This window comes from Mauremys reevesii, unplaced genomic scaffold (assembly GCF_016161935.1).
Source record: "Mauremys reevesii isolate NIE-2019 unplaced genomic scaffold, ASM1616193v1 Contig97, whole genome shotgun sequence".
Classification (NCBI taxonomy): Eukaryota; Metazoa; Chordata; order Testudines; family Geoemydidae; genus Mauremys; species Mauremys reevesii.
In genome coordinates this window covers 121,932-135,348 of record NW_024100914.1, presented here as the reverse complement: position 1 = coordinate 135,348, position 13,417 = coordinate 121,932, and the positions used below count along the sequence as shown (strand labels likewise).

Below are 13,417 nucleotides of genomic sequence, written 5' to 3'. Positions count from 1 at the left end.
TTGTGTCGGTCACTTGGCAGTGTAGACAAGCCCTAAGGCTTTTCCATGCCCTTGTATTTGGGGGACAGGAAGTACAAGCCACCTGGAAAAGGAATAGAAAGGGCAGCTGCATCGTCTCCATTTTGTCGTCATTCCTGCTCCTTATCTCTGGAGTGAGTTTTCTACAAGCCAAAGCTCCGAACAAAGGACTGAATGACCCATCCAAGCTGTGGATGTTCCAGAGGGACTTTCAAGCCAGCGAACTCACCAATACTGCTAAGAACTTGATATATGGCCCTTGAAGTTTCTGTGTGTATCTGAGCGCTTTGTCATTTAACAACTCTCTTCTTTCTTTTTTCCTTATAATAAACCTTTAGTTTTAGACACTAAAGGATTGGCTGGCAGCATGGCATTTTGGGTAAGATCCAACCTAATACTGACCTGGCAGTGTGGCTGACCCTTTGGGGTCAACAGAATATTTTGTATAGCGAGCAGAGTTTTTAAATAATTTCTCACTGTACTGGACCTAGGTGCTGATTGGGAGCCAGAGAACTGAAACACAAGGTGATTTCTTTTTTCAGCTTCTCAGTGACCAGTATGGGGGGGATGAGAAGCACAGTTTATTACTGGTTGGTGAGTTTAACCTCAGTATTAACCACCAGTTTTGCTCTCCCTTTTGCAGCCTGCCCTAACCTTGGCAGTTTCAGTGAGGGCTGTCACAGGCAACTGCAATACAATAATCCCAAGCACTTCTAGAGCATTGTTGGCTCCATTTTATAGATGGGTATAAAGGCACCTACAAAGCACTGCCTCCAGGACCACTCTCCTTTTCAATTGGGGTAAATGGAACCAAATCTGTTCCACTGAGTGGGGTAAGGAAGGGGGATTGGGGCAGCCCCACATGGACCACACACCCCCAGGGCATGTTACAGGAGGGAAGGGGTTATTCTGCTTAGCCAGAGTAAAGGTACAAACTCCCTTCCTGTACTGGATACCCACGTCAGAGACAGCAGCAGAAGGAACAGGAACCCACGGCTGCGTCTGTATCTCACATAGGTTGGTCTACATTGTTTATGGCTCAGGTCTAGATGAAATGACTGTAAAGACTCTCAGTAGTTACTCTCACAGTGGGAAAACATTGCTAGTGGGGTCCTACAAGGGCCGGTTCTGGCTCTGACAGTTTTCGTTAATGATTTATATGCTCCAGTGGAGAATAGACTTAGAAATGCTGCAGGCACCACCAAGCTGGGAAGGGGTGCTAGCAGTTTTGAGGACAGGACTAGAATTCAAAACAATCTTGACAAATTGGAGAATTGGTCTGAAACCATCTTTGTTGAATTTATCTTAATTACTGCAAATATTTCAGCCAGGAGGACAAAATGAAATGCATTAAATGGCCTAGGTACTGATATTACAGAAAAGGAGCTGGGGTTACAGTGGACCACAAACTGAATATGCGTCAACAACGTGAGGCTATTGAGAAAAAGACAAATACCATTCTGCAGTGTATTAACAAAGGTGTCCTATGCAAGACAGGAGGTTAAAAATGGACATATTTATTCTTGAGAAATGAATACTGAGGAGGGGACCTGATAACAGGCTTCATATAAGTTAGGTTAAGGGCTGTTAGGGACAGGATGGTGAACAACTGTTCTCCAGGTGCACTGAAGATAGGAGAAAGGGGAATCAGCTTACTTTGCAGTGAGGGAGATTTAGGTTAGACATTTGGAAAAACTTTCTATGAGGATAGTTAATCTGTGGAACAGGTTGCCACAGACCCACAGGCGAATGCTCTCTTGGCTTCGACAGCCCGTGGGAGGAACCGCTCTTTAGTGTATTGACTGTACTCACTGCTTGGGATTTAAGCCGTAGGCTCCTCGACCTCCCAGTACCACACCTCTGAGCCTTCAGCATGCCTCCCTCCCTGTGTGACCTCGCCTCAGTGAGTCTACTTGGACTGGACCCCTGGAGAAGGCTTCACACCCAGAGGAAGCAATGCAACCTCCATCTCTGGACTGCAGTGACTCCCTGCCCATGCAAAACAGAAGGGCTCATTGTACGTCTGAACCTAGCACAGGTAGTTCTCAGGGGCCTTGAGCAAAAACTCTCAGCACCGTCCTGCTGGGCTTGTCCCCATCCAGGTGGGCTCAGGCCGCTCTTTGTTCCCAGTCCAGCAGTGACTCCTCCTACCTATGTCCTCTACCCTATATAACCTCCCAGGCCTCTCCTCCATCTTCCCCAGGCAAACAGATCTCCAGGGGACTCTCCTGCAGCTCTTTGTTCTCTCCATTGCTCCTAACTGGACTCTCCTGCAGCTCTTTGTTCTCTCCACTGCCCCTAACTGGCTGGCTCCAAGTTGGGATGGGCCTTCAGGTCATCAGTTGCTAAGTTACAAAGTGTCTAGGCCATGGTCTGGGGTCCCAGCTGCTAGACTGGGTCACATCCATAGGTGCCGACTCCGTGGGTGCTCTGGGCCTGAAGCACCCATGGAAAAAAAATAGTGGGTGCTGAGCACCCACCAGCAGGGGCCCCCGCCTCGAGCCCTGCCAATCAGCTCGCCCCTGTCCCCCACAGTGCCTCCCACCGGCTGCCATCAGCTCTTTGGCAGTGTGCTGGGGGAGGAACGGGGGGCAGGCCTGGGCAACGCATGGCCCAGATGCAAGGAGTAGAAGGGGCGGATTGCAGGGGTTTGGGCACATTCATCCACATCTGCCAGGAGATGACTTGGAATTTGTCTGTGTCTTTATTACATGCATTACGGTGGCACCTAGAGGCCCCACTGTGCTAGGTGCTGCACAGACATAGTGCGAACTTACAGTCCAACAAGACAAAGAGTGGGAGGGGGACAGAGGCCAGGAGAGGGGCAGACACTCAGTAAATCAGGAGCAGCGCTGGGACTGGAACTCCCATTTCCTCATTCCCAGGCAGTCGCCCGACCCACTGAGCAGCACTGGGGAGCCAGCAGTGAAGACACAGCCAGCTCGCCCCACTTCCCGGGGCTCTGGAGACAGTCGCACCTCTGGGTGGGCAGGCGGAGCCGCTCAGACCCTCGCTCTCATCTGCAGGACGACCGGAGAGCCGGCCTCAGCCTCCCACCCCCAGAGCTCCACCCACAGCCCCCGCACGGGACGCTCAACTGTGCAGCTGAACGGGATGCCAGGCTGGCTGCCGCGGAGGTAGCCTGGGCGACACTTACAGGTGTAACTGCCCCGTGTGTTGGTGCAGATGGAGCTGGTGCCACAGGGCAATGGGTCCCGGGAGCATTCGTCAATATCTGGGGGAGGGAATCCAGGTTGGACCCGCGTGATGCTAGAACACCAGGGTTTTACTGCCACAAGCCACCCACACCCTGAGCCAAAGCCCATTGGAGTCAGTAAGAAAATTTCCACCAGCCTCAGTGGCGTTTTGGATCCATCGCTCTGCTCTGTGTCAGAGCTGGCTCAGACCAGTGACCCATCTAGCCCAGAATCCTGCTTTCAACAGTGGCTGGTACTAGATGCTTCAGACGATCATTTCAGTTGTTCTCATTATTTATATCAAAGTCGACTCCTTCTTCGAAACCTGATAAATTTGCAGCCTTCATGGGACACTGTGGCAAGCAGTTCTACAGGTTAATACTGCAGCATGTAGAAAAACCAGTTTTCTTTTATCTATTTTAGGACTGGATTGTGAATGGCCCCCGACATGGGTGCACAGGAGTAGAGAGCCCACAAGGAAGCTCCCCCCAGGCCTTCGTGAGGATCACGCTTTCCTCCATATTCCTCCTGCTGGGTCATAGTGTCCCAAAAGTGGGTGGGAAGGAGGCGGGGCCTTAATATGCTCCTCCCCTCTGTACAAGGAATGGAATCAGGGCTTGAGGGGACTCTTTCTACACCCTGGGCTGCTCCAGGAGGAATTCAGCCACCCATCCCCATGATGGGATAGCTGCGCCAGGGCTGCGTCCAGACTGCACTATGGCTTTTTCCATTTGATTGGCTGTCCCGTGGTTTGGGGAGGGACAGATTGACAGGCTGGGGAAGCCAAGTCACTAAATCTCCTTGGCCACATGTATCCCCCTTAGTCACTGCATCGCGCTTTCCAGACAGCGAAATACTCGATACCGAACCTTCGCTGCAAGCGGAAGAGCCACTCCCAGTGACACTAGTGCAAGCTACTTAGCAGTGGCCCCACTGCACGGCTCCCCTTTTCCTAGCTGGGCTCAGGAGCTCACACTCACCGCTGCATGTCACTGTCGCATCAGTGAAGTGCCACTGCCCAGAGCTAGATGCAAACCCACGTTTGCAGGTGCAGCGGTAGCTCCCGGCGACGTTGTCACAGTTTGCATAGGCAGGACAGATGAATCCGTACACCTGTCAGCTGGGAAATGAAGAAGAAACAATGTAATTAATTAACAAACCTTTGCCCCTTTTGTCTTACGTCTTCAATGTGCTTGTAGCCGGGTGGTTACCCGCTCCTGCCCTGCGGGGCTTGAAGCAGCCTAGGAGGGGACTGGGGCTGGGGCAGAGAGCAAAGCCCTGGCTGACTGGGGGAAGTGGCCAGGGTAGCCAGTAGCTCGGGTGTGGGTCCTTCTGGCCAGGCCCTCAGCACACTGAGCATCTCCCCCTGCCAACGCTGTCCTGTCCTGCACTCCTGTTGTGTAGGTATGCTCCCAGCGAGCCAACAATGGGCGCTTCACCCTGCGTGACCTGCTGATGGTGCCCATGCAACGGGTGCTGAAATACCATCTGCTCCTGCAGGTACGGCCCCTCGGCTGTAAGCTGGGGATGGGCACGAAGGACCCTGGTCAATGGGGGGTGGTCTGTGCAGAAGGGTCATGGATTGGGAGTCAGGACACCTGGGTTCTATTTTCAGCTCAGGGAGGGGAGTGGGGTCTTGTGGGGTAAAGTGGGGGGTAGGCTGGGGTTCTGTTCCTGGCTGTACCATTGGCCTGCTGTGTGACCATGGGCAAGTCCTTTCCCCTCTCTGTGCCTCAGTTTCCCTGTATAAAATAGGCAGAACAATGACCACCATTGGAAAAAAACAAAACCTGCAGGTGTTCGGCTTGGTTTAATCCCCCTCAGTACCAGCTGGGTCTGACCGGCTCTTCCATCGAAGCCCGGCGTCAACTTCCGACTAGAAAGTCTGCTCTTCGGGGCAGGAGCCGTCTTTATGTTCTCTTTGTTTGTACAGGACGTATGTCCTGGGCCATAACTGGAGCACCTAGGTGCTACCGTAATATATCTAATAAATAACGTACAGCACCCAGCACTATATGGGCTCCTGGCTCTGCCCCATGATGCTTCGCTCTGGGGAGCTGGGGAACCCTGGCACCCTCTGCTGGAGGAGCCAGAAATGCCTTTGAGTCGGTCAAATGCATCCTCTCTCCAGGAGCTGGTGAAACATACGGTGGAGCCGTCAGAAAAGGAGAACTTGCGGCTGGCGCTGGATGCCATGCGGGTGAGGCCGGCTCTGCGTCTCCCGGGTGTTGTCAACTTTCAGGACAGTCATGAGGGTTTCTCAATGTTTTGGTTGGGGGGCCTCCGGGCATAGGGGTAGTTTGACTTCTATTGTGGGGGAACAAGGGCTGGCAGGGCTCGGGCCAGCTCTGCACAGCGGGGTCCAGGGAGGGAGTCCCCCTCCCGACTCATCTCATCAGGTCACCCACCTGTCTGGGGCTGGAGCCGGTGGCTGCTTCTAGAGGGCTCTGCCTGGGCAGCTCTGACCGGCTGCGTGAGCAGTCAAAGGAGGCTGGGAGCTGAGGAGCAGACGCAACCCCAAGCGCCAGAGGCGGATGGGAGAATGCCACAGCTGCCCACTCCATGGCACCACCAGCCAGAGGAGCAGCTGCCCCGCGCTGCCTTCCTGCCTAGCATCTGGCCAGAGGGTGGGGGCTGAGGGAGAGGAGGAGGTGGGGTGGGTGAAGCTGCCCCCAGGACTACCCCACTCTGGGTAAGGTACTGCAGTTTGGGAGGCAACACCCTTGTGTTCCCTCGGGGGGTGCTGGGGCTTGGGGCACTGGGTTTCAGTGGCGGGGCTCTGCGGCCACCCTGAAAGGGCTTGTGGACCCCCAGGGGGCTGCGGACCCCCGGTTGAGAACCACTGGACTAGCGAATGGCTAGTGAAAACAGGGCTGATTTGTTGGTTGGAGGGTATTTACTTTGTGTATGCGACGGGTGATGTTCACAGGTTGTGAATCCGCTGTCAGTACCTCCTTGTCTGAGCACCTCGTAATTATCCCTAAGTGTGAACATTTAAACCAATAAAAATAGGGGAAAAAATGCTTAAAACCCAGAAGTTCGCGCACCGGTGAAAATTTAAAGCTACAAACATTAAATACACTTTGATAGTCTCAGTTAAAATTCAAAAAAAATCTGCTAAGCCTAAATAAATACACTAGAATAAATATAATGTAACAAATATATGTTGCTTTTGGCGCCGTGAGCTGGGGAGTGGAGGAGCTAGTGCTGGTGCTGAAAGGTTGAGGTCTTGTCGGGTGGGGAGGCTGGTGCTGAGGGGAGTGGTGGGGGGTTTGTGGGCTAGGGGCTGTGGAGTGGGGGGGCTTGTCGGGTGGGGAAGCTGGGGCTGGAGCAGGCAGTCGGGAGGGGTGCTACTGGGATACTGCACTGGAGCTATTCAGTACACCCCATTGGGTGGCGGTGGGGCAGAGCAGTAATGCAGGGGTCTGGCGCCCCTTTTGCCAGCAAGGGATATCACTCTGCCCCAAGGAAACCCCCCTTTTTAATGGGCAGACATCAGATGGGGCCGTGTCCCCAGCAGCGAATGCCCCTGAAGGGAAAACCCAGCCATGGATCACACCCTCAGGCACGGCTGGTACTGACCAAGTGGTCATTGTGTTCCTCCACCCTCCATCCCTTAGGACCTGGCACAGTGCGTGAACGAGATCAAGGGAGACAATGAGACCCTGAAACGGCTCACCAACTTCCAGCTCTCCATAGAGAAACTGGTGAGTCCCTGGGCCACAGCTACTGCCTTTGCTGCTTCCAGCGGTCTCTTCCTTTGGGGGAGGAATAGCTCAGTGGTTTGAACACTGGCCTGCTAAACCCAGAGTTGAGAGTTCAATCCTTGAGGAGGCCACTTAATGATCTGGGGCAAAAATTGGTCCTGCTAGTGAAGGCAGGGGGCTGGACTCACTGAACTTTCAAGGTCCCTTCCAGTTCTAGGAGATTGGTATATCTCCAACTATTTTTTTTTCCTTTCTTTTTCCCTTCATCATTGTCTGTTTATTCCTTCCTTCATTCCTTCATTCATTTTTCCTCTTTCATTTGTTTATTCCTCCATTTATTTCTTCCTGCATTCATTCATTCATTCATTCTTCCTCCACCATGGTTCACGTTCGCTCCTTTATCTATTTGTTCCTTTATTTGTTCCTTCTTCCTCTTTCATTCATTCCTTTATTCAGGGCTTTGGAGCGGAGTCCAGAGCCGGAGCGCAGAGCAGCTCCAGAGCAGTGGAGCTGCAGGTTTTTGCCTGGAGCTGGAGTGGAGCCGGAGCACAGCTCCAAAGCCCTGCCTTTATTCGTTCATTCTTCCTCTTTCAATCTTGCGTTTGTTCACGCCTGTATTTGTTCACTCCTTTACTTGTTCGTTCATTTCTCCTCTCTCATCCGTTTGTTCGCTCCTTTATTTGTTTGTTCCTTCAATCATTCTTCCTCTTTTTCTTTTTTTGTTCTTTAATTCATTTTCTTTTATTCATTTGTTCTTTTTTTTTCATTCATTCACCTGTTGTTGGTTGGTTCTTTCATTTGTTCTTTCATTTTTCCTCTTTCATTCTTTTTATTTGTTCTTTCATTCTTTTTCATTGTTTTACTCTTTTCCTTTCATTTTTTTGTTCATTTCTTTTCATTTGTGCATTCTCTTTAATGAACTAATTATATCAAACGAGTGAAATTATTTTTTGAAATTATTTTTTTCCCAGCCGACTGTATCCCTTTTCTCCTTTCCCCTGGAATATGTACACCTCTACCCCGATATAACACGAATTCGGATATAACGCGGTAAAGCAGTGCTCCGGGTGGTTGGGGGGGCTGCGTGCTCTGGCGGATCAAAGCAAGTTTGATATAACGGGGTTTCACCTATAACGCAGTAAGATTTATTTGGCTCCCGAGGACAGCGTTATATCTGGGTAGAGGTGTATATACAATACAAACCTGAGTGTGTGTTATACAGGGCTGGCTCCAGGCACCAGCGCAGCAAACAGATGCTTGGGGCGGCCAACGGAGAGGGGCGGCACGTCCAGCACTTTGGTTCTCAGAGGGAAGGATGTGTTGCCGAATTGCCGCCGAAGAACAAAGCGGCGGCAGTTGAGCTGCTGCCGATTGCAGCTAATTTTTTTTTCCCGCTGCTTGGGGCAGCAAAAATGCTGGAGCCAGCCCTGGTTTTATACACACTCAACAGCTTCCTGGCCATTGTTAGAGCTGCCTCTGTCTAGACCAGTTCCCTTTCCCCGCTCCTACTGGTTGCTGTGGTATTTCTAGAGCAGACGGTGCCAGAATTATCGCTACCACCCTTTGTTCAGCTCCAGGAAGCTTGTGCAGCCTAATATCTAATATGCCCCCCCATGGAGTGAACCCAGGACCAAGCACAGAGGTTTTCCCTCTTTAGCTATAAGAGTCACTCCATCATCCAGTAGCAGTCATAGACTCTTACCGTCTTTGCGCCAGCCGCTAGGGAGGTATATGGCATCTCTTCAGCCTGCTGCTTCCACACATCTCAGACTGAATTCCTGTAAGAGGGTTTGGTTTTCTGTCCCCCTTCTCCTCTTAGTCACAGTCCCTGGCTCAGTATGGGAGGCCGAAGATTGACGGGGAGCTAAAGGTCATCAGTTCTGAGGAAAAGCTCCAAGATGGACAGGTGAGCGCAGGCAGAGAGCCGAGCTGTGTGGCTTTGAGTGGCAGCCACACTGCCTAGTGGACAGAGCACTGGACTGGGACTCAGGAGACCTGGGTTCTACGATCACTGGCCTGCTGGGTGATCTGGGGCATGTCACTTAGCTGGGAATGGGGGCTGAATCGATGCTGGAGGGCTTCCCCATGCAATACAGATATGATCAATAAACTCCCTAGGTCAGTGGGCCGCAACCTTTTTCATCTGGCAGGCACCAGACGACGAGCCACGGAGGACTGTGGCGGTGGACGAGCATCTGCCGAAATTACGCCGACAAGCGGCAATGTCAATAGATGTCACCGCCGAAATGCCGCCAACAAGCAGCATCATCCAGAGGCGTCGCCACCGAAATGCCGCTGAAAATCAGCAGCATTTCGGCGGTGATGCCTCTGGATGACGCAGCTTGGCGGCGGCATTTCGGCGGATGCTCGTCTGCCGGACAGTACGCGGGCGCACTTAGACGCCCCGGCAGGCACTGCGTCGGGGACACCTGCCCTAGGCGATGGAAGGTTTGCCATCTTGATTTAAGGTCATAGAAGTAGTTTACAAACTCTTTTCCCTCCTTGGGCTGTGGGGCCAACGCCAGGGCTAATCCCATTGCTCTTAGGCTGCTGACTTTCACCAGAAGGGACCATGATGCATCTGATCACATAACAAGAGTCTGGGACAGCGATTCCCAGGTCGGGGTCCATGGCAGCCATCTCTGCCACCAACAGAACCAACCCGGGGCTCCAGTGTGCAAGATGCTAGAGCTCTGGGCCCCCATTCAGCAACCCATTTAAGCACATGCTGAGCTTTAAGTCACAGCAACTGCTTAGCAGTCAGCACATGCTTCCGGCCTCCATTCAGGATCCCACCCCTATTCAGGAAGGGCACTTAGGCATGTGTTTAAGTGGTGTCCTGAACTGGGGTGTTAGCGCCAGCGTTTTCAAGGTATAATGTGTCCTGTCGTGTGTTATTGGCGGGGTTGGTTGGATTCTTTTCCATTTCAACAACAACAACAAAAAAGGCTTTTCATTGAAAACGAACGCGGTGGTGGGGAAATGCCCTGGCTGGACATAATGATTCCTAGACAAATGAATATTTTTCAGAAATAATTTGTATCGACAATTTAAACTGAAAAAACACAGGTTTGGGTTGATTGGGTTTTTGGTCCACATTTTAGGGGGGGAGGGAGCAGGAAAATTTTGATAAACTCCAAATTGATTTGGGGGTGGGGGGAAGAAGAGGAAATTTCCTGCAAATAAAACAAAATAAAAATAATTTGCGGTCTTGAACCACCTCCCTTCTGCCTATTTCAAGAACAAGCCCTGGGGCAGCTGCGGGAATCTAGAGCAGATATGGTCCTTAATAGTGTCATCCTGAGATCCAGAGAATAGCAAAGGATGGAGAACGTGTCCCAGGGGCCTGGCCCTTAGAGATCAGCCAGTGTTTCAGTGCAGACTCTCACCGGAGGTGTTCTCCTATCCCGTAGCTAATCCACTTCCCTGAGATGCCGTAGCTAGGTTGATGGAAGAATTGTCCCGTCAGCCTAGCGCTGTCTGCACTGGGGTTTAGATCAGCTTAAATTCCTCGCTCAGGGGTGTGGATGCCCTGAGTGACGTAGCTGGGTCGACTTCGTTGTTGCATGTAGACCTGGATTAAGTGTATGGCCTCCCACTGCATCCAGAGCAGGGCTAAAGTCTTATAATAATAGGAGATACCACTCTCCTAGAACTGGAGGGGACCTCGAAAGGTCATTGAGTCCAGCCCCCTGCCTTCACTAGCAGGACCAAGTACTGATTTTTGCCCCAGATCCCTAAGTGGCCCCCTCAGGGATTGAGCTCACAACCCTGGGTTTAGCAGGCCAATGCTCAAACCACTGAGCTATCCCTCTCCCTGCACATATGGAGCTCATATAAGTCAGATGTGCATTCCTCTCGCCACCCTCCGCCCGTGGCCCGTCTGTGGCTCATCTGCCCCGGGTTCCGTCTTCATCCCTCTCCGTGTCGGGGCCTGTTCCTTGCAGGTATGCCTTCCTCCTGGACCAAGCTCTGCTCATTTGCAAGCGGAAAGGGGACTCCTACGAGATGAGGGATTTCATCGACCTCCACACTTACCAGATCCGGGACGACTCCTTGGGAGAAAAGGACAATAAGAAGGTAATGCTGTGTTGTGGGTGTGAGCCGGAGCCTCTCCCACCCTGCTAACACAACACGTGTGCACTCCCTCCTGCACATCGATACACAGCCAGACCCACACTTACACAGAACAGGTATTTCCCCCAGTAAGGGGCAGTGACCACACACATACAGAGTCTGCACCATTACCACCCAAACATTGGCCTAAGGTGTCTCCTTAGCTTGGCTGATCCCAGTATCTGCCCCTGCACTAGCTCCTCTTCCCCCCGGCTCAGCCCTTTTCTGCTCCTGGGTTGGAGCTGATGAGACCTGCCAGTTCCGGCTGCCAGGGAGAGTCAGCAAAATAACTCCCACTCCTAGTCCCGCTGTTCTAACCCTGGGCACATTCCTCCCAGCAGCCAAGAATAGAACCCAGGAGTCCTGGCTGCTAGTCCCCCTGCTTTGACTACGGGACACACTCTTCTCAACAGCCAGGAATAGAACCCAGGAGCCCTGGCTTCCACGCACACCCTGCTTTAACTACGGGTCAACACTCCTTCCAAAAGCTGGGAGTAGAACCCTGGTAGTCCGACTCCTCCTTCCCTAGCTGTAACCACTAGACTTCATTCCCCTCCCAAGGCTGGGAATAGACCCCAGACATCCTGACTTCCCACTCCCTTGCTTTCATTTCGAGTCCACACTGCCCCTGTGTGCTGCTGCTGGGAGTGGGATGGGGTGTGGTTTCATGTCTCTCTTTGAGTCCCCTTGTCCGATATGCAATCACTGGGAAGGTGGGACCTCTGCCCCATGAGTTCCAGGGGGACTGTTAAATATCCGTGTGCTTGTCTTTTCCAGTGGACTTACATGTTCCACTTGATCTGTAGTTACGGGACCCAAGGCTACGAACCCTTCTTCAAGACACGAGAGCTGAAGAAGAAGTGGATGGAACAGTTTGAAATGTCCATGTACGTTCCCCCCTCCCCCAACCCTCACTCCCATCCCTGCCCACTGATTCTCTGCAGATTCGGTGTCAAAAATCTGTCCCAGCCCTTCTCTGAAACTTCTCTGCCGCGTCCTGCCCCCGCTCTCCTTGGTGGGTTATTGCTTGCTAGATTATTAGTGGTAAAGTGGCAGTGCCCCCAGGTTCTGATGAGGATCAGGGCCCATTGTGCCGGGCGCTGCACAGACACAGCGAGAGACGGTCCCTGCCCCAGCTGAGATCAGGGCCCATTGTGCCGGGCACTGCACAGACACACAGCGAGAGACGGTCCCTGCCCCAGCTGAGATCGGGGCCCATTGTGCCGGCACTGCACAGACACACAGCGAGAGACGGTCCCTGCCCCAGTTGAGATCAGGGCCCATTGTGCCGGCACTGCACAGACACACAGCGAGAGACGGTCCCTGCCCCAGTTGAGATCAGGGTCCATTGTGCCGGCACTGCACAGACACACAGCGAGAGACGGTCCCTGCCCCAGCTGAGATCGGGGCCCATTGTGCCGGCACTGCACAGACACACAGCGAGAGACGGTCCCTGCCCCAGTTGAGATCAGGGCTCCATTGTGCTGGCACTGCACAGACACACAGCGAGAGACGGTCCCTGCCCCAGCTGAGATCAGGGCCCATTGTGCCAGCACTGCACAGACACACAGCGAGAGACGGTACCTGCCCCAGTTGAGATTAGGGCTCCATTGTGCCGGGCGCTGCACAGACACACAGCGAGAGACGGTCCCTGCCCCAGCTGAGATCAGGGCCCATTGTGCTGGGTGCTGCACAGACACACAGCGAGAGACGGTCCCTGCCCCAGTTGAGATCAGGGTCCCATTGTGCCGGGTGCTGCACAGACACAGCGAGAGACGGTCCCTGCCCCAGTTGAGATCAGGCCCTGCTGTGCCAGGCGCTGCACAGACACACAGCGAGAGACGGTCCCTGCCCCAGTTGAGATCAGGGCTCCATTGTGCTGGCACTGCACAGACACACAGCGAGAGACGGTCCCTGCCCCATTTGAGATCAGGGTCCATTGTGCCGGCACTGCACAGACACACAGCGAGAGACGGTCCCTGCCCCAGTTGAGATCAGGGCTCCATTGTGCCGGGCACTGCACAGACACACAGCGAGAGACGGTCCCTGCCCCAGTTGAGATCAGGGCTCCATTGTGCCGGCACTGCACAGACACACAGCGAGAGACGGTCCCTCCCCCATTTGAGATCAGCGCTCCATTGTGCCGGGCGCTGCACAGACACAGCGAGAGACGGTCCCTGCCCCAGTTGAGATCAGGGCCCATTGTGCCGGCACTGCACAGACACACAGCGAGAGACGGTCCCTGCCCCAGCTGAGATCAGGGCTCCATTGTGCCGGGCATTGCACAGACACACAACGAGACGGTCCCTGCCCCAGCTGAGATCGGGGCCCATTGTGCCGGCACTGCACAGACACACAGCGAGAGACGGTCCCTGCCCC

The 13,417-nt window shown here is 53.3% G+C and overlaps 1 pseudogene; it reads left to right on the top strand.

The window, feature by feature from the left end:
• Window positions 1–385: 385 nt before the first annotated feature.
• Window positions 386–13,417, top strand: part of LOC120395131 — a 32,338-nt pseudogene continuing 19,306 nt past the window's right edge.